General features: G+C 41.9%; 1 protein-coding gene across 1 annotated transcript in view; it reads left to right on the top strand.

Moving 5' to 3' along the window:
- The window catches only part of CA8 (carbonic anhydrase 8), a 1,124,912-nt gene that overhangs the window by 999,199 nt on the left and 109,240 nt on the right, over positions 1-16,473 (top strand). The gene's annotated exons all lie outside the window — the stretch shown is intronic.

The following is a 16,473-nucleotide window of genomic DNA, read 5'->3' as shown; positions in this document are numbered from 1 at the left end:
ACCTTTAGAAATGGGCCGGCTTGACTTGGTCCAATTATGTGATGTGGTACCATAGAACTGGTTGGATCAAAGGTGCTAGAGAACAGGCAGGGTCTGTTGAGTCACTAGCTCAAAGCAGTTCAAAAATGTAGAATGTCAAAGGGAGCTATGTTGGGTCTTGCAGCGACTCAGAACATCTAGAGAGCAGTCAATCTGACAGTTAGGCAGTACAAAGTGGTAGAACGTGTAAAGGTTTGCTCCTTTTGATCTTGAGGTGCAGTGGAACCCTGTCCGGTTTCTCAGGATATAATGAAGTCCTTAGTCTGCCATTTCCAGCCAGAATAATTACCAGAGAGCACTTGCAGGTCTGCCACTTTCAGTGGGCAGTGTCCTAAAAACCAGTATTCCAGCAGCAGGTTTGTTTTTTACTAGCAGCAGATCATGTCAAAAGCTCCAGAGGTTCTTATCTGCACACCAGTGGTTAGACACACTGATGCCCTAATATGATTACAGTGACATCCTTTCTTCAGATGAGTCCAAAGATAATTCAATTAATGAGGGGGTCTCACCCCTTTATGTAGTCCATTTACCACAGCAGATTGGCCCATTCTAAGCCTTCTATAAAGGGCCTGTCCTTGCTGTTGTACCAAGGCGTTTGCCTTCTGATGTCCGCTTCCAAGACCTTGTCTGCAGGAGGTTGGGTGGGGTTACAGGAAGGATGGGTAGGCTAGGTACTTTTAAGATGGGGTGCTCCTCTCCTTGGCTACTCTACACTTGCCAATTTCAGTTACATGCAATTATAACTAATGAAATAATTTATTAAAAAATACCTAATTAAAACCAACTCCTTTCTTTTTCGTAGTTTTTTCGCCCCCCCTTATTTTTTAATAATACTTTTCCACCCGACCCCCAAAACCACTATTCCCGTTCACAACTCCATTTTCAGTTTTTTCCAGAATTAGTTATTTTGATATCAGTTGTTTTGTATTCAATATAATCACTACATACCGCCAATTCCTCATGTCTGCCTTAGATCAAACAGACTCCAATAAGTATGCCTCTTGTGTGACTTCAACATTGTAGTAGCAGAGCAGTCTTTGAAGCATCAGTTCCCACAGGGATGGCGTCAAGCCTTCACAATAGAGAACAAATGGGGGAATCTCTTTTTTTTATTGGTGAACCCTCCTCTCCAGATGGCAATACACACAAGCTGTGGTAGCTGCACGAGTCACAGGAAGCCTGCTGATAATAAAATGACTTCAGCTGGATTTTGCCATTTTAATTGTATTTGTGGATTCATATTTATATTTTACTGAAGGACTGAAGTATCACAAACAGGCATTGGGGATTCAGTTTCATGTGAACCGTGGGTGGCCAGTGTACAGGCAGCATGTGTCTATTGGGATTAATGTAATTGCACCAAGCTGTTTTCAGGAACGCACAGTTGGCTGCAATGTTGACTACCTGGTAGCTACTGTTTTCAGTCAACACATCCACAGCATCATTTTGTATTACCAAAATAAAACATCATTGCACAACCACGCAGATGGTATTTTGACACAGAAGCATTGTGGGATACATATCAATAACATGATCAGTTCCTTAAATAGTGCCAGACTATTCTCAATGTTGGCTTTTAAAGAAAGGTTATCATCGAAAATGATGATAACCTTTCTTTAAAAGCCAACATTGAAATGGATCAATCGTCAAGGTACATCAAAGTTCTTTCTACCCACAAGAGTTTGTTCTGATGCAAGAGACTTAGCTTTGCAGTTTATTCACTGGCAAAGCTAGTTCAAGAGAGGATCAGAAAGGTGATTAGACACATACATAAATGTTTTAATTATAGCAATGAGACACTGGTTTTTGGTGACACTATGGAGTGCCATGAATTGGCCATAGATGGAGTATACACAGCTTTCAAATGACCTGGTCTGACTTTAAAATGAGAAAAATGTGAGTTCAACAAGGTGGAATTGATATACAATCTGATCTACAGAAGTTTGCATTCATTGCTGAAAAAGAAAACGTACTCGGATGTAAGTAATGTTCCCTAGTTCCTTGATGTGGCATATATGTGGGCTCACCCTGATCATTTGTGCATATATATATATATATATATATATATATATATATATATATATATATATATATATATATAAACCAAAAAGGAGTGCTCAGCCTAATTGGTTAGCCGGTGCTTAAGGGTTAGAATGGGCAAGGTTCATAAATAGAAAAAACACACATACATCCATGGGGTTGTAACACTTCAAAAAACCCTACTGGACGTGTGTAAAGACACCCAAGCACTCGCGACACTGCTTACTTCCAGAAAAAGATACCTTTATTCACTTAAAAATATACAGTACATTGAAATATAAATATTTCATCACAGGCATGGGCAACATGCCTGTACAAATGGCAACCTAGTGCTCAAAGAGCACGCACACTCACCCATCCGGGTGGAGAGAGCCACGCGTTCCGCCTGTTCTCGAAGGCTTCGTCAGGCTAGAAATCCAATAACGCCAGATGCACCAAAGAGTTTAAAAATAGGCATCTAGAGCGGCCCGCTACCTCTCAGACATCACGTGTTCTAATGTTCATGTGACTGGAGCTCTTAACGCTTTTAAACCGGCATATCTCTAAGTAGAAAAAAGCCGCCATGTTAGAACAGCTAAGGGAAAGCCAAAATGTGGGCACTAGCCTCAGTAACTGCTAATGCAGTTAAATGAATATGGTATAGACAGGTCTGTCATGCGCAGGGCAGCGAACTGCTACATGTTGCCTTTTTACTAAACATAAAAATGTTCGAATTTGTGCAATTATCAAAAAATGACACTAGTGTGTTTATTAATTTAATAATGACTTCTGGTTGTTAAAATGACAGCCAGTTGTCATAGGCCCCAGCGGGTGATGTGTGCTTTCAAAGGTAAGCATCCGGGGCAAGCAGCAGGAATCTTACTTTCATTGTCTAGCCATTTCCTAACGCGACCCAATGGGCTCACGAGTATGGTGTAGAAGTGATTGAAAATAAAAATGCAAGTGCAAAAAAAGACATAATGATCGCTATAGCTCCAAAGGGTACACATCAGATTAAAAGTGCAGAAGGTGAGACTAGATAGAAAATGCTAGTGCATTAAACCAAAATATCTCAGAATGTTATCCATGTTGAAATGGCCAACAAAACCCAACCATGGAGTCATGATCGCATTAAAGCAGAATAACCTGCATCAAACCCTTATACAAACCTATGGATATACAAGGCTCCATATGGACAACAATATAATGGAACCCAGAGTTAAGTTTGTAGAAAACACATACATTTCAGAATCTATGTTGAGTCCTTTCGGTCTCAATGTATCAAGTTTGCAAATAAGGGTGGCCTCTAATTGCCTAGTTTGAGTTCATGATTCCCCAATCTTTTATGGGGGGGTGTATGCGCCAAGCCTTGAAAAGACATGCTGTTCACATCTCCATCATGCTTATCCTTGAAATGACCAGTGAGGGGATATGTCATATCACCATTTTTAATCGCTCTATAATGCTGCAAAATGCACAGTTTGAGCGGTCCAGTGGTGGAGCCTATGTAGTGTAGGCCACACGTGCATGAGATGGCATATACTACAAATCTGGTGAGACAAGAAATGTTATGTTTGTGCTTCCAGGTGTGGCCATTGCAGCTAACAAACAGGGTTTTTGATACAGGCTTGCACTTTTTGCAGCTACTGCATTTCCAAAAGCCAGCACGTGAATTCTTGTTTATCAAGTTTGACATTTCAACTCTCTCAATAGGCCTCATGCTGGGGGATAACCCATTTTTTTAGAGTCGGTGCCTTCCGAAAGGTGATATTAGTGGCATCGAACACTGGTTTAAGGTGTGCATCTGTGAGAAGTATTCCCCAGTGCTTTCTCATGATGGATTTCATTTGGCTGGCTTGATTGTTAAACCCAGTAATTAACCGAATTTTACTAGGTTTGGGTTCTTTTTTGATTGTGAACAGGTTCTGTCTGGTAGTTTTTTTCAGCTTTGTTAAAACAGCCTGAGATGGTATTTTTACTGTAGCCTCTTTTAATGAATCTCTGACCTATGTGCTTGGCTTCAGATATATAATCTGTATTGTTACTGCAGGTATGTTTGGCTCTCAAAAATTCACCATAGGGGATAGATTTGATCAATGTTTTAGGGTGGAGACTCTTGGCACGGAGGGTCGAATTGGAGCTGGTGGTTTTCCTATACAGTTTGGATGCAAGATTGTTATTGAGTATCTGGAATTCTACATCCAGGAAAACTAGTTTCCTCTTATTACATACTGTAGTTAGTCTCAGATCTAATACATTGTCATTAAGCATGTTAAAATATTGTTCTAGTTCTGCTTCAGAGCCGTCCCAAATGAGAAATAAATCGTCGATAAAACGATACCAGACAATGATATGTTTAGTCGGGTGCTCCAATTCTTCCGTCCATGCCCTCGGAGTCTCCCACCACCCCATGTATAAATTGGCGTAAGTGGGGGCCATATAAGACCCCATCACCGTTCCCTGTGTTTGCTTGTAAATCTGGGTATCCTGCAGGAAAAAGTTATGTTCAAGACAGAACTGTAGCATAAGCAAAAGCATATCATGCTGGCGGTAGCTGATAGACCTACTGTCTAAGAAGAATGTGCATGCTTCTATTCCAGCTGCATGGTGTATGGAGGTGTACAAGGAGACTACATCTAGGGAGACTGACCTCCTAACTAAGCTCAACAATGTTAATTGGGAACCTGAATATATGCTAGAGGTATCGCATATATACGAACTTAGGATGGTCACAAATGGCTTAAAAAAAATGGTCCAAGTATTTGGCAGTATTATCCAATAGACTTCCCATGGAGGAGACTATGGGACGACCCGGCGGTTCAATGATGCTTTTATGGACCTTGGGATTAAAGTAAATCAGAGGGGTAGTGGGGTGAGGATTTTTCAAATAGAAATATTCATCTTTATCAATAAGTTCCAAGTCTCACCAATTTCTTAGCATGTTGTGTTAGAGGCAATTGGTTTCCATTAGTATTTCTTTCCTGACAGGTATGTAATTGTCGGTGTTGTTCAATTGTCTCATGGCCTCTGCTTCATATTTTTCACTATCCATGACCACTATGCCTCCACCTTTGTCAGATGGACGTATGGCGATGGAGTGGTCTCGTTTCAAAGTTTGTAATGCTTACACCTGAGAAAAGTTGAGGCTTTTGGGCGAGGATGGTATTTTACTAGAACGTTCTTTACTGTTTCTTAACCAAGTCTGCAAAGACATGAATAGGTCAACATATGATATTGGGACAAAAAGTGGACTTGGGCTTAAATGTAGTGGGACAGTTGGTGTCAGTTGTAATCCCGTATTGTTCTTGCAGAGTAGTATTGTCAATCATAGCTGCTTCATCCAAACCTAATAGATCAGTCTCTTCCATATGAGCTAGACATATCAGGCTGGTGTGGTCCTTAGTCATTAAAGGAGAAATGTCAGATCCTCTAGTTTGTTCTCTACCTCGTCCTTCCCCAATTTTGGTGGCATGAAATTTGGTGAGCTTCAATTTCCTGATGAATTTGAAGAGGTCCATTGGCTGCCGTATAGTCATATTTGTAGGTGGGGCTGAACGAGAGACCTAGGGAGAGTATCGAAGATTTTTAAACTCTTTGGTGCATCTGGCGTTATTGGATTTCTAGCCTGACGAAGCCTGCGAGAACAGGCGGAACGCGTGGCTCTCTCCACCCGGATGGTAGGTTGCATTTGTATAGACCTGTTGCCCATGCCTGTGATGAAATATAAATACATATTGGAAGTAAGCAGTGTTGTGAGTGCTTGGGTGTCTTTACACACCTCCATTAGGGTTTCTTGAAGTGTTACAACCCCATGGATGTATGTTTTTTTTTATATATATATATATATATATCTGCTTTACAGAATGAAAATGAGGGAACTAACAAAAGAAGATAGATCATTCCTTTTGTCTAAAGAATGCTAGGGTGTGTTTCATTGTAGATTGCATTTGCAGAACCCATGTCTTATTTTGATCTTACATTATGCACAGAACATACTGTAGAGACAAGTCCAGGTGGACTTGGGGCCATATTGACTCAACACTAGCTGAGGTCTGTTGGGTGAGAAAGTGCCACTAGAAAAGACAGAATTACCCAAAGAGTAGTAAGGGCTTCACGAGTTGGGCAGTATCCTGACTGCAATACACCCAACTGTATTTGAGTTACAGCCCACCCATCCGGGGGTATTACCACCGGATCACGGGTTGAGTGGTAAACTTAATTCCCCATTGGGCCCATTACATTTTCGGCCCAATTACCACCGCCAGTATTACTGTGCAGTAATTGTGCCAATAATCCACATTTTTACAGCGTGTTTACCCACGGCTCTCAGCTGGGGGTAAACATGCCATACTCATGTTTGGGTCGACCCTTAAATGCAGCGGTAATACATTATCGGCGCATTTATGGGCTACCGCCCAACTCGTGATGAGGCCCCAACTGTGGCAGTGGATTTCTTTGGCCCCATAAAACATAACGAATATCTGTTCATGCTCATGTATGAATAGTCTTGATTTCCCCTAGTAGTGGTGACAATATCTACGTGCTGTCACTGTTTGTCTGACAATAGGGTATCTCTCTCTGCAAATCTAAAGGCATACAAACGCCACCGTTCAATGGACACGAGTTATCATATTTAATTAAAGGTATGGAGCTCATTGCACACAAAATGTAACTCTAATATGCCCACAAGCTAATGGCATAGTCAAAGGAATCATGAGCAGCCTGCAGAAAAGTGTGCAATGAAGGTGGCGTGCAAATCTCCCTTAAACAAGAGCTATGAGCCACATTAAGAGACTATAGAAACTTCCCTAAAAGTAACACTGGAAAATGCACAGATAGATTAATGTTAGGGAGAAGGCCATGCAGTAGAATGGAAAAACTGCCTGACACCAATCATCTGGGCATGAACATATCAAGATGTACGCCACAATGAACTAACACAAAATAAAGACCTTGACCTATACTGATCATTGATGTTCTGCAAACCATTCCAAACTATGCATAATCGAACTAGTACTGGTACCCAAACATCAAGCAAGAAAATTGAACACTTTCTTGGACACTACTCCAGTGACTGGGAACACGATTGATGGCTCCTGGGTAACCACAGAGACCGAGACAGAATCATCAGGAGGAATGCCTCTCTTTCCAAAAAAACATGGTCATTGGAGTTTCCTATCAATGGGAAGAGGAAAGTTCTGTGATGGTAGATGAAGATCCTGAATATAGGGTACCGGAGAGCAGACAGTCATGGGATATTGTCGCCGAAATAGTGCAATTTTCAGCTCTGTGGAAAGGCCCTTGTAAAGATTTTCAGCATGAAAACACTGACAAAATGTAGACAAGTTTGGTGTTTAAATGTACTCAGAGCAGTGGCATGCCAAATGTGGTGAATGTCCATTCACAGTAAGAAAGGTTACACAGGAAAGCATTTTTTTTATTTTATTTGTGCGTTTATCTAAAAAAGCTTTTTGCACCATAAGGCAACAGAAAAAAAGAAAATAAAAATCATATTTTAAAACTCACACATACATGTACTTAATGCTAATTTAAAAAACTAAATTACAATTCATTTAACATGTTATTAACATGTTTGCCTTCCCTAATTAAACAATTACAAATTTGAATAATGTGATTTATGTATGTATAATTAGGCTAATGGTCTAAGTCGCTTTCGAGCTATTAGCCAAATGTGGTGAGCCACTGCCATGACGACTATCATTTCAGCAGAATATATTGCTGACCAGAGTTGGTCATTTTCCAGACAGTTCCCTGTTCCGCAAAAATCACCATAGCTCTTCCAGTAATGCTCCCAGAGCTTGGAACATCCCGTGAGAAGGAATGTGTCTCGATGTCTCCAGCTCGAGATTACAAAGGCGACAGACGCTTCTCAAGCTCTAAACCCCGCCATGCCCCTGTGTATTCAAGGACCAGCAATTTGTTGAGGTGCAAATAAATAATAAAGTGACAGAGCTCCAGCCAGCTACATTTTATCAAGTATATTCTCGGGACACCTGGCACATGGCTCTGGTTGGAGTATTCTATATATTGCTTTTTTTTGGTTGGAGCATCAATATTATAGACTCTATCCCAATCAAGGGATTTGCTCTTAAGTAGCTTCCCAAAAATACCAAGATAATTTTCTGCTGGTGAGGCAAGTCTCCATTCAACTAAGTGTTGACAAGCAATTTATTTTGAGTTCGCTAAATGTTAGGTTTTTCCCTGTCACTCTACTACCCTTTTCCAAACCATAAACGTGATCTGACATGATGACATTAAGGTGTCACCCGACTCCGTCCTATGTTGCAGTTTGACATATCATTTCCTACAGGCAATCTTTAAGTACATATGTAGGGGAGTCTGTCCCAGTTATAGGCTCATTGCCTCTACCAGGACACAATTTGGCAGACCCAGCACTGAGCGGAGCAGTTTCCTCTCAAATGCCCTAAGCCAGGTGATGTCTCTCTGGTAAAGTTTCAAGGGCATATAATATATAGGGAACTATACTTTTTGTGTAAACCTCTATTAAGGCTTCCACAGATCCCCCACATTTTTCTTTGATGAAGTTCATTATCACCTGGCAGCGCCAAATCACTGACATACGTTGTGTCTTTAAAAAAAGGACACCACAGGGTATGTGCGTATCAGACATCCAAGATAAACATGAAAATTAACAACATCCAGTTTTTTCCAGCTGATGTGTCAAGTAAACGGTAGGCTTCTATGTTTACTATCACCTAGGGCATGATCTTTGCCTCATTTCAGTTTTCCCTGAACCCGTTTGCTTTAGCATATCCATTCAGACTCGTAATCGATCTTTGAGATCCCACTGGGGTAAGGTCGATCAGGATTGTATTGTCCACATAGCACAACCAGCCTATGTTCAGTCCGGATAGTTTAGCTGGAAAGTTGGAACAGTTCTCTAGCTCCTTGCCTATGTCAGACATATACAAATTGTAAAAGTCAGGAGCAAAGACACACCTTGTTTTAATCCCACTATTGTGTTTTTATAGTCGGTTAATACTCCATCCTGCGAGACTCTAACTGTGGCACTAGTGTTGGTACTTGAGGCCTGAATAAAATCGCGAAAATCAGGATCAATGCCCAACTTTTCAAGTGTTTCCCAAAAACGGTCTCGTATGACACTGGGCATCATTACAAGTGTGGCGGTCCAGAAACACGGGTGCCGGTAAGCGTACCATCACCCTTGTTTCCGGACTGCCACACTACAGTCTGTCTGGTGGGGCCGCTGTACCCGGCAGGTCTGACCATGCTGGGTGCAGCGGCCCCGGCAGGCAGAATTGCCATGAAAGCTCCGGCACCATCAACGACAGTGTCAGTGCATTCCAGTCCCCACTTCCCATGGAGTCCTATTTCACTACATGGGAAAGGAGACTTACGAGATCTGCCGCCTGACTTCCTGTACCGCTGGGACTTATGTCCCAGTGGCACAGGGAAGCCAGGGGCCGGATCCGGTGTTACGGGGTCGGTGGCAACCGCTGGCTGCACCGGCGGGTTACGGCAGACCTCGCAATAAGGCTCACTGTCCAATGTGTCTGATTCATCTATGAAGTATAGATACAGGCAGCTGATATCCCTACGCCTTGCTTCTGCCACCAGGAATTGTAGTGCTCATATACTATGCATAATACTACACCCCACTCTGGAGCCCGTTTGTAGGGGACTGAGCAACTTCCACCCATTTGTTTAGCTGTATTAACAATATATTTGCACAGATTTCACTGCTGGCATCCAGCATTGCCAGCAGTCTAAAGTTGCTAGGTTCAGTATAGAGTCTTTTTTTTTTATGTACCAGTACCAGGATGGAGCGACGCCAACTGTGCTCACTCCCAATAATTTGCTTAAGATATTGTACAATATTTTTGCCCATATACTCAGCCTTTGTTTTATTACTACATTGGGCAGGTTATCAGGGTCGGGGGCTCTCGAAGGTTTGAGTCTCACGATGATTTGATATATATCGTCTTCATCAAATATAACATTTTTGGATCCATCCACCAATTGTTTGTTTTTTTCCCCCCCACTTGGTATCTTCCAATACAGTGTACAATGTACTTGCACCAACGCTCCTCTGATATGGAGCTAATTTCTTTAGGGATCTGGCCCAAAATATGTCCAGAACACGCAAAAGAATGTTTTGGTGTCATAGGCTTCTATCAGTCTGTACACCAATTTCCAATTAGCTGAATTTTTATTCTACTTGTACTTTAGCCACTATGTAAGTTGACATTTTACTAATGTATCTTTCTTTTTCCTATCAGGGTTTATGTCATTTGAAGCATTTATTCTGCACGTATATTTGCGGTGCTCTTTCTTGGCATTGTGTATTGCAATGTCAAATAGGGCCTGATGTTTTCAATTTTTTGTGACCATCTGTCCTGCTTTAGTGAGTCAATAATACATCTCACTTCAATATAGATGTTTAAAGGACTGTTAAAATGAATTTCCAAACTCTGACCAGGTGGGCAGAAGTTTAGGTCGTCACCCATGGAACAGGGGAACCTTCTGGACAAATCAGACCAATCTACGGTAGCTTGGCAAGCGGTCAAGAATAAGTTTCAGGGCGGGTGATCGGAAGCCCACAATGAGCACACACAGTAAAAGTCCACAGACAATGTATATCAAAAATACATTCATTATAGGTAAACTAACTCAGTGGGATAGAAACACTAATGGTTGCACACTGGCTCTCTGGAGTACATTGTGAATTACCTATCCTTGCCTGCAGCGTCACTAATACCTGGAGGCTCTACCCAAAGCTTCCATACAATAATAATAACCAACATGGTCTTAATGTTCCAAAATGGTTAGATTGGATATCACCACTGACTAATTAACTTCATCCATAGAGTGCTCGATTATCACAATGCCACGATTCATTCCAAATCTAGAAATATGTAACAGCTTGTAGCTGACACCAGTTTCGATTGTAGGTCATTCTCAAGGCTAGAGTTGATGCATTCGACTTTCCTTTGTAGCAATTGAATTTGCTCAATATTGAGTGTATGTATTTTGTCGTCTAGGTATCAGGCAGTATATTTTACTCCGAAAAACATCCTTTACATAGACCTTGTTAGGTGTGATCTGCTGTAGTGCTGGATGCGATACATAGACGATATCCTGATAATTTGGGATGCAGATACAAGAGTATTGGCCTATTTGACCTAAAATATTTGACCAAATTGCAGAGGGCAATTTCCAAAAGGTCATACATACCCAAACCAATACAACATTGTTTACGCATTTCATGACGTGGGTTAATGAACAAAACAAATTTCAGAAATTTACATCAGTACAGAGTCCACAGAAATTTACTTTTTGGATATCACAATATGGGCAGACACGAGCAAAAATATGTCGCAGATTAATCTGTTTCATAAGCTAACAGATTGAGATTTGTTACTCTTGTTTGACAGTTGTTCTTAAGGCTGAAACAAAACAGTTCCAAGACGAAAACATTAGAGTGTGAAGCCCTAGCTCTCAGTTCCAAACTACAAAGCTAGGGGCTATCCGAAACAGATGTTAAAGCATATAAGAGGTATAAAAACAACAACAAGAGGCCCTACTTGAATAGAATAACAGACCGCAGGTTAACAAAAAGATAGTGTTCGTCAGCATGTTTAATCATCTGTTGAATGAAGTGAATAAGATCATTAAGAAAAATTGGCATATCTTGCAGGGGGTCAAGTGCCCTCTAAATCCACCCCTATGTGCATTCAAACATGGAGAAAATTTGAAGGATTTGCTCACGAAAAATGACATCTATAAACCCAGTCAACCACAGATGAGTATTACTGAGACTTGGGGCATATCAAAGCCCACTGGCCACACCCGGTGCGGTATGTGCAACGACTGTAGTTTTACCAAGAGAACCAGACAGGTGAACCTTGGACTAGCAAGACCTTGGGTACAGAAACTGTTCACTAACTGCAGCTCGCATGGTGTTCTACGCTATCTGGTGGCCTTGTGATAAACTATATATTGGCATGGCATAGAGGATGGGGAAGATGCAGATCTCGGAGCACAGACTTTGCATCAGGAATATGGTTTTGACCGCACCTTTAGTTGGTCACTTCATCGCAATGGGACACTTGTGTGCTACCATGAGATGGACAGTCCTGGTAGCTTTCTCCATTTAGCACAACAGCCAGTGACGAAAGAAGACTGTATGAAAAAGAACAAGGTATAATTTTCTTAAGTGGCATGGTAGAGTGCGGTCTCAATGAAATGATCGACTGGCAGAAGTTACAAGCATAGAAAAGACATTAGGCATGTTTTATTCAGTGGCCTATAATCTACTCACAGGGCTTATACTTTGTTTTTCTTTTGGCATTGTAGTAGTCATCACATGGTTAACAAACTGTGCAAATGTTCCTTAAGCCTTCAGGTGTGCTTACCCTGAGGGACCGAGTTCTTACACCTTCCCAAGATGGTCACCAAGTTGGTCTTAGAGTTTCTCAAAGGGTAAAAATGGAAGGACAACGATATTCTGCATTGGATGTTTATCTAGTGTTATAGTGCGGCATCTCTGAGTTACCATCAGATAGTGCATGCCATGGAAGGAAGTCCACACACTTAGTTTGCAGAGGATTTGAGTTGCCATAATAAGGTAAGTTGACCGGAGGTGGTTACGGTTCATCATGGAAAGTGTGTTTGCAATAAGACCCAGAGGGTTGTCTCGCAACATTTTGAGTAGACCCCTTGTTTTGTTTTCCTTTGTAGGTCATGATGACCTAAGGGAACCTATATCCTGAACACCTCACTAAAGATAGCGTTCTGACTTTGAATAAGCAACTAAGGAAGTGGCACGCGATACGAAGTGCCTCAAAGGTGCGTATAGTTGTGCAGTGGATATTCAATGTAGGCAAATGGAGGGAACCATGACTATTCTTTAGCATAGTTGGAGCCTCATTTCTATGAGTTTCGTGATAATAAGGTCACACTATTCCAGAGCACTAGTGAGAGTTGAATTGACCTTTGTTTTGAACATTCAGACTATATCACCGAAACTGTAACTCTGAGCTAACTAATTGTACATAGAATTTTATATAACACGTTAACAACCACATTTCTGATTGTTGGGAAAATAGTATAAGGAGACTATAGCATATGGAAGGAAGTACCTAGGGATGTATGTTAAATGCGTTGGCAACTTAGAGGAACAGCACAGACTTGAAGCAGATATCAAGTTGCAGTATATGTCCCTTGGATGTGAGACTACTCTTTTAAGAGAGTCGACGGTACATGAACTAGATACAGCCTTAAATTGAATGAGGCTTAAGTTAATATAGTGGTGCAAGAAAATGGTTGTTTGTTTTTATGCAACATTGTGGTTGCGAGCGTGCCAATCAGACTAGATGTGTAACAGCACGTCTTTTAAGATGTTAAAGTATGTGTTCACGTTCTCCTCAAGGTTTGTTATTTCACATTCTTTCAGATTGCTGCCTATTAATAAGGCTACCTAACCAACCGTTGTGTCTACACTTATGAAATTGACAGTGGTAAATCCTCTGTAGGTTATTAATTCACTTACAGAGTATGATACATTTAAAAGTGACAGCACTAATTTTAGCTGTTTATACTGTTTCTTTAGATTCAAGTACCGAACTTGAATTGAGAAACTAGCTACTGAATATTTAAGACCTGAAACTCTGCATCAAATTTATGAGTTTTGACAACTTGTTTTTTAATGTTATCTCCCCTGAAGAAGTTCTTTCATTATTGATTAATGATATAAAGAACAAAACATGTTGGGTCAAAACCACTGTGAAACTGGCTGTTTTGTGTATTAATGTATTAACTTAACACAAGATTTATGTATAGGGTCTGCTAATTGGTGAATGCATTTAGCTAGTCAAGTACATCTGTGATAAGAAGGGTATTACTAGCATGAAAACGGGATTGAGCTGGTACGTTTGTACCTTCTAGGGTTATCTTGTGGTGATTGTCTATTGGTTACAGTACGTAGTATATTAAATTTTGCAAAGCACATGTCCTTTTACTGCTATCTTGTATTTTAGGTGATTGTTGTTTTTTATGTATTTTTAAACTGTTAATAAAATATTTTAAATGTGCCTGTTAAAGTGTACGGGTTACCGTTTGGAAGAGATTGTCTTGTCATGTGAACACTGTGTTGGACATTGAGTCATGGTGTATCTTGTGACCTAAAGAAACAGTATAGTAGTACTGGGTTCCTTTGTTTTTGTTAATAAGTGGTCCTAACCAGGGTATGATCCCAGTGTCCTTATCCACCCTGAGTCTCTGCCTAGTTGTTTCTTTGATCTGCTGTAGATCAGGTATCTGCCGGTGCTTCGCAATCTAACCATTTTGGGCCATTAAGACTATGTTGGCCCTGTGCAATCCGCTACTTCATCAATATGTTACCATTACATTTATTATGGGCCTTTTTACCAAAACACGAACCAACCACAGTAATAATAAAACAGTTACCAGACATGCTTCTTCACTATGTAAGATATACACAAATTGCGTTCAGCCTAATGCTGTTGAAAGGGGAGGAAATAACCACAACCTGCAACAGAAGAGGAAAGTTCAACACATGTCGCGTTAGGTAGTTCTTAGAAGTCAATCTCTATCTTATGTAGTCAAGCTCTAAGAAGTTAGGAGCCTTATGCTCAAATGTACAGCAGTGCTTTAATAAAGCGGGTTCTCTTCAGGGAGCTGTAGCTGTTCAGGAAGGGGGGTTGAGGCGATGAAGAATAAAGCCCTACTCCTTGAGGAGTGTCTACCCTGCCAGATAGAGCAACATTTGGAGTTTGGGAATAGCTGGGGAGCACAGGCTAGCCCATCTAAGGTGAGTATCTTTTCAGGGATTCTCGTGTGTAAAAAAGATGGATGTGCCAGGGGGCCACCAGTAAGTGATGCAAGTATTTACCGACCCTCGGCACAGTCCGGGCCAAACTTTGCCAGTCTAGTCAAGTTTGCTAGTAGGTTTTACCCCTGCAGTTACAAGTCACTCTAGATCTCAGCAGCTGGGCGACGGGACAATCGTCTGTGGTGGGACAGTAGCCTCCTCTCAGCTCTCAAAGAAAAGAGAAGGATAGTTCTGGGGCAGCACGTCTCAGGACAAGGGGGGGTGGCAGGTCTGCAGGGACTTACAATGACGGCCACCACCGCAGGGTGACACAGGGACCGCAAATGCTGGCAGCGTGGCACACTCTCATAAATCGCCACTCAGAGGGGCCAGGACAATGGGTTTTGGCGGGAGAGGGCCCAGAACCACAAGCAAGCAATGACCAAAGTCTCGAGTCTCAACTCGGGATGGCAGGGCTCCTGTACGATACCCCGGGTTAGAGCTAGTCAGTTTGCTGCATGTCACATGAACACTTCCGAAGAGGCTCTTTGCGAGGGTAAGAAGGAGGTGCCGAGAGTAGTTGGTCCCATTACGCTAAAGGGTCAAAGCAACCTTGCAGGCCTTCTTGGTATGATACAAAAGCAGGGGTCTGACTGGACAACAGCAGGGTGCCAAACCTCCCAGCACCTCTCTGGCGGTTCCACGAGTCTTTCATTCAGAATACTTGCCTTCTTTCTGTAGTTCTGTGTGAACTTCAGCTGATTGACCTGCAGTGGATGCAGAGCCTCCTCTCTTATCTCAGATTCGTTTCGTGCTCAAATCTGGGATAACCAATGGAAGTTCTGCTCTCTTGCATACACACCAGGCGTGGCCCAATAGTTGCCAACGGTGGTTCCAGTCATTCAGGCCTACCAGACAAACTGGCACCAGTAGTGTGGATTGGGACCAGACAGTCCCTTTTCATGTCACATGTCAGTTTCCCCATAACAAATTAGCAAAAGCCCAGAGGAGTGCTTTTTTTGCTCCATAAATGGAGGAAAAATTACATGTAAGGGAAATCTTTCCCAACAATTGTCTGGCCATATTGCACAAAATACGTAGGCAATATGTTATTGGCTCTAGTAACATCTATTGCTGACCATGGGCCTCATTACGAGTTTGGAGGTAGCCATGGAGCCATTAGCTCCATGGGTGCCTCCAAACCGGGCTCCATTACCGGGTTCCTGCAATGAGGAATTACCGGGTCATTCCGACATAGGAGGTGGTTTTAACAGACGTCTGATCCGGGTCCCGCAAAGGGAACCTCGTAATTGGCCCTGATGGAATGAAGGGGGCCGGTCCTGTACTGGCCCCCTTCATTCAGTCAGCGCCAGGGTCGTAATGAGGCCCCATGTATTTTGATTTCCCTGGATGTTACTGTGAAGACTGGAAGGGGGATATCTGTACTCCTGCCCTCTATATGACAAAGTAGAAGCACAGAGCACCCCAGCCAAGGTTCCCTATTGGGTAGCGATGGATGAGCAACCAAGGCTTAATCTTTCAGGAGGTGATGCAGGATGTTTTTTAAGTACAGTGTATTC

The sequence above is a fragment of the Ambystoma mexicanum genome, chromosome 5q (genome assembly GCF_040938575.1).
Source record: "Ambystoma mexicanum isolate Mex_15411 chromosome 5q, UKY_AmexF1_1, whole genome shotgun sequence".
NCBI lineage: Eukaryota > Metazoa > Chordata > Amphibia > Caudata > Ambystomatidae > Ambystoma > Ambystoma mexicanum.
The sequence above is the reverse complement of the archived record's forward strand: the minus strand, read 5'-3'. Positions and strand labels throughout refer to the sequence as shown.